Raw genomic sequence first — 6,000 nt, 5'->3', positions numbered from 1 at the left:
AGGATTTGGTGTCTCCTGGCACCTTCTGAATCTATCTTGAGGAGGCAGTGGAGAGAACTGTGACGGCCCGGACCTCAGGTTAAAGACAATCTGGCAATCTAAGAGTAATCTGAGGTTCTTCTGCCCCTCTGGCAGATGAAAGGCTTGTTGAGCCAGTGAGTGCCTGCCATGGTACCAGTAAATACTTTAGACTGCACATCAGTGTGGCTGGAGCAATGTGTCTCTGCTGGGGAAAGAACTGAGCAGGACTTAAACTAAGGTGGGCGATACGGATTCTTACGCTAACGAGGAGGCCTATCCTATTTGCTGTTTGTTTTTGCAGAAAAAAAAAAAAAAGAGGGTGGTGGAACACTGGAACAGGTTGCCCAGGGAGGTGGTTGAGGCCCCTTCCCTTGAGATATTCAAGGTGAAGCTCGACGAGGCCCTGGGCAACCTGGTCTAGTTGGGGGTGTCCCTGCTGACTGCGGGGAGGTCGGACTAGATGACCTTTGGAGGTCCCTTCCGGCCTGGACCAATCTATGAATCTATGAATCCACGTGGGAAAACAGGAGTTCAAATCAGCAAGGAAAGATAAAGGATAGTCCAATATAGAAAATTCAAGCTGCTCAAGTTTTATTTATTTTAATAAATTATCCTTATTTTAAGGATGGTTTGTGTAACAAACACAGACCTTCAGGAAAATCAACATGTAAAGGCTGCTAACCTTTAAATGAGGTGTTGCAGATGGTTGAGTAAAGTCAGCCAGTGAAACCACATCAGAAATGAGACAAGCAGAAAACAGATAGGTACAAAAAAGATAATTGTTGGATGCTTTTTTGAGGGGGAAGTTCCAGCTGTTTAAGCATCTGCTTGATGAAGAATAACCACCTGCTTGAGAGCAAACTTGCAGAGGGCAGCGGAGCAGAGGCTGCTTGTGGAGGAAGCGGGCAGATGATCCACCAAATGTGCAGCAGAGACCTGGTGATGCCGCAGATCAAGGGACACACCAGACCACAGGAGGATATTAGAGTCGATGCACAGCTGGCTCCCGTGGCCATTTGTACTGTGAGACAAAGAAAGGCCATGGGTTTTCCAAAATGCAAGTCTTTCCTGGGAAGGTGTTTTGCTTCCCTTTTTAACAACTGGTTTCACTGCAAAATCCACTTGTTTCTTAACAGGCACCATCAGAAGACCATTTCATTAATCTGTTGTATATATTATATCTTACAACTGACATTTCTAATATCTGAAAATGGGGTTCTGAAATGGCAAAATTACAGTGATAAATTTACAAAAAGTTACCGGCATCAATCCACATCCAATGCAGTTTGCCTTAAAGGAGTGGATTGAAAACCACTTGTGTGGCTGCAATACAACTTGAGTATTTTGACACCAGAAAATGCAGAGGATGTGAAATTGCTGTGACTCACTGATGACTGTGAGTACCCTCTCCCTCCAAGCAGCGATATATTCGAGTCTTTTTGAGTGAGTAGACAGAACTGACTGGGAAGCTTTGGAGGTTTTGGGGAGCTGAGGGTCGTGCCTGCACAGGTGCTGTGATGCTCTGTACCCCATCTGCTGCTGTAGCCGTTCCCTAAAGTTACACACCGCAACTCTCGCACTGGCAGAAGCTTGTTGACCTGTTTATGATGCCAACCGAATTCAAATGCTCCAAAATCCTAGCACGTTAAAGAAGACACATATGCTTTTCATGGTTAAAAATTGTGGGCAATAATAGTTATGGAGGAGCAGAAAGGACAATCCTGTGAAAGCCAAGCGGAACGCCGTGCCTGGGGTTAACTGCTAACCCGTGTCCAGGAGCCCAGGGCCCTGCCAGCCACGGCCCTGCCCTTTTTTTGTTCAGGAAACGTGTTTCTCCGCTGTTATTGCAGAGGCTGGATGGTGATTTTCTTGAAGGCAATGGGAAGAGTATCTTCAATGGATCAGAATCCAGCTGTATTTCTGCTCCAGGCTAAATGGGAAATTATCCTTTTTTGTTTGTTTGTTTGGGTTTTTTTCATATTCCTGAAAGTTCTCAAGCCAGCATTGTATGGTTTTCCTCCCTATTTCCTTTTGTTCCTATTTGAACATCTGTCTGAAGTAGTGTATTACATACTAATTTGTTCGGAGCTTTTAGCTTTTTTTTTTTTTTTTTTTTGCATGGTTGGGTGTGATTACAGTCTTCCACTTCATTTTCATTAATTTCCTTCATTTATTCGCTTTTGATCTTTTATTGGTCCTTATAGTATCTGTGTGTGAGAGAGAGAGGGAGCACGTGTGTGTGCATGCAAACGGGAAAAAAAAAAAATCTGCATTTATTTCTTTTGGGGCTCACAGCAGTCTCTAGATACGCTCTGCAGAGCTGACAATGGGGATCTTTGGTCACATCTAATGCTCGTAGGTGGCCCCCCAGTTCTCTGCACCGTGTGGCACGAGCCAGCGGCGTGGACAGGGTGCTCCCACCGCTCCCCAGCTGGGCACCCACCCACCAAGGCAAAGGACCCATCAGTATGTGAGCAGTAGGATGGGACCAGAAATCCATGGAGCGCAACCTTGAGCAAATGCTGAGTTTACAGGACAGCGTGTCCCCCCAGTGTTTATTATTTTCACGAGGTGCTATTTAGAAGGAAGCGCCGTCCTACAGCCCTGACTGGTTCCCTGGATGCTAATGTGCTGTAAACAAAAAAGTCACGCAGTTTGGACAGGAGCTTTATGTAAGCAATTATTCTTGACAAGATAAGATATGAAGAAGTTTTAATAATTATAGCCAAATGAACTAGAAATATTTTAATGGAAAATAATATCAAATAGTTTAGTAGTGGGTTGGTTGCCATCAGTTGGACTTGATTGGAGATATAATTAAAATTATGACTTTGAATATTATCTAATAACCGAATTGCTCATTCCTTTGATGAAAAGAGTGCAGTTCTCAGAAACACACTGTTATTCACTGAAGCTACTTTTTTTTCTTTAAACTGGTACTTTTCTGGTGCCTTATTGAAAGTGAAATGTGGCATCTCTTTATTTTGCCTTACTTCCACTTTGAGCCAAATGAAAACGAGCCCCCTCTGCCTGCGCGGAGGCAGTAAAAGAGAACACAGCTATCTGCTTCTCTCGCGCTAGGTTGTCCTCACTCCTGAGACCGTAAGCGTGGTGACACGGCTGTGGCAGAGGATGTGTTCCACCTTTCCTTTCACTCCCTACCCTCCTATCGCAGAGTATGTTGATACACGTGTTTTGCCCAGATCCTTTCCTGTAAAGTTGGAGGGTGAAACTCTCCATCACATGTCATCGCTGCCTATAATTACTGTTCTGTCGTTGTCCTGGAGAAGAGCTGCTTCTGTCACCCCATCGTCAGCTTTCTTCTCATCTTTTTGAAGCTTCACTTTCTCTTGTAGGTACCCAGGAACAGACTGATGATAGACTCTGTGATGTTTTTTGATCTTTCCCCTCATGCCCTTGGATCTTACTCACCAATCTTCCTTGCCTTTCTGTCATTGCTAATAAATTTTGTTCCTGTTAATGTTGTCTGTATGTTAATATCCCTCCAGCAAAAGATACTGTAGTAGCAAATACTAATTCCAGAGTCAAGATACATCACCTTGGTTTGGCCGGTGCACGTGTTTTTAGCAATGGCAGTCTACGCGAGTCTTCCAGGTACAAGTCTTCCCACAAAAGCCATGTTTAATGGGCGGTTAAATGGAATGACAAACAAGATGTTGTTCTTACTTAGAAATGGGTTTATATTTCTAAAATCATTTTTATTGTCCTGTACTACGGGTGGATTCATGTATTTTTAGCTCCATATAGCTATGGTCAACAAGATGCATTCTGGCCCTGCTATTGTTCTTGTTTCTCAGGCAATGGTTTTTATAGTCCCTGTTATTCCTTTTTCTTGACATATTTTATATAAATATTATAAGAATATGTTTGATTTGTACCATCTCATCTAGAACCTTTTAAAATTCCTTCTCAAACTAAAAGCATACCACTGCTTGAAGAAAAATAAGCACAGTACCCTTATCACTCTGGTACTGTTTTCTTCTAAAATATCTCCCATTTGGAAGTCTTTACTGTAATAACTGGGATATGAGCACAAAGGCTGGAATTTTCCCAAATAAGAAAGCTTTAAGCCATAATTTCTTAGTACAAAAGCTTCTTTTTTGTTAAATTATATATAAGTATTTTCAGCAGGACCTCCTATGCACAACTATGTGGTGAGCATTCACTTTTGCAATATCAGCTGAAAAGTATACCTTCAACACCATTTATATTAATGTCACTGTTACAAACAAATCTTGCTTTTTTTTTTTTTAGAGGGTGAGCCGGAGGTATGTAGTCAGAGATACATGCACAAAATGTGTATCTGCTTTTTATTTTCAGGATCAGCACTCTCTGGTCTCACTTACCTCTTGTAAGACCTTTGAAAATCGCTGCGCAGGAACGCAAGCCCTGGATTATGGTTTGGAGGAAAGCACAGGTTGGATGTGAATGCAGATTCCCCCCTCACGTGGGGACGTGTTCGTCCTTTCAGTCCTTGAGACTGCCAACTCCGCAGGCTCAGGGGTCTTTCCTTTTTCGCCCCCTTCTGCACCTTTACATCCATATTAAGAAGAATGAAATCCATCCCAATCTTCAAAAGAAAAAGCTGCTGCTATGACATGTCACTAACAGCTACAGCTGAGATTTTTCAGAGGAGATTTCAGTGGGATTTGGGCACCTAACTGCCCTAAATTCTTTTGGAAATCCTAATCCTCGGGGGGGGGGGGGGGAGGGGGTGGTGGTGGTGTAGAAACTGCCTTCTGTGAGAGAATTTTGAATGAAAATCATTTTACGCCTCTATCCCAGGCCAGCCAGGACACAGCATCTCAGGCAAACAAGAACTGGCATTTCCAGCCTCCCCTGCTCGCAAGGGGACCCGTTTTGCTCCCCCCCCCGGCAGCGCTGGTGCCCGCTGGCTCCGGAAGAAGAAGAAGAACTCTCGGGACCACACTGCTGCTCGGGTCAGTAGCGTGTTACGCTGCCTGCGTTTTCTTCTGAGCTCTCTCTGAAATATTTGGTTTTGCCTTGCCATTGGCAGCGGTCCTAAAGCGCTGATGAGACTGCAATTACTAAGCACTTTATAGCTCTAGTCTATATAAGTTAGGTGGGTTTTTCTGTCAGTTTCCCATGAAATTTTTGTAAAGGGTGTGTAGGAAATGCCTGATTCAATGAAGAAAATACCAACTGATACATTTGCTTTTCAGCACATGTATATACAGAGCTTAATTTAGCATAGAGAAGCAACAAAGAATCAACTATTGTTATGGTAAAACACTTCCTTTCATCTGGAGTTATATGTGATCCCATAATAAATCCAAATGTGCATGATTGTTTGTTAGAAAGTGAAAATTTTAATTAACAGTGTGGCTAGTACCGAGTTTCACTCTCTGCCATTATCTCAGTATATTGGGTTTTGCGTAACATGAGCTTTCAGAAGCAAAACCTGCATGAAATCTTCTAACTGTGAATGCCTTTTGCTTGTAAGAATTTGGTGTGAATCTCTGGAAACTTGCTAAGTCCCCGGGGGGATAAGAATTCACATATCTAACTAACCCTGAGGGTCATGTTATCACACAGATTAACTATTCTCAACCAATTTCTGAAATTCATTAGGCAGTTAAGGCTTTCTATCAACATTAGTAATGTGTGCTTTCTTTTTCTACCTATTTGTCCTTAAATATATTTATTAGGTTCCTGACACACAGTGGTCCTTCTTCCTCTTATTAATCAGCTTCTCACATGTTCCTGAAGAAGCATCTCAATTTCACATGTTCAGCTAATTATTCTTCTAATGATTCCTTTTTTTTTTTTTCAAAGGAGTCGGTACACAGCACCACAAGTTTTGATACATAGTGCTATTCCATAATATTGTATTTGGAGAAATAGTATCAATAGGTAGATTTCTTTCAACCCAAAGCTTTATGTTTTGTAGAATAAAATAAGAGGTGTAAAGTTTCCCAGAAGCCAGCAATGCCAGTG

This window comes from Numenius arquata, chromosome 13 (assembly GCF_964106895.1).
Source record: "Numenius arquata chromosome 13, bNumArq3.hap1.1, whole genome shotgun sequence".
Lineage (NCBI taxonomy): Eukaryota > Metazoa > Chordata > Aves > Charadriiformes > Scolopacidae > Numenius > Numenius arquata.
This window is presented reverse-complemented; position numbering follows the sequence as displayed.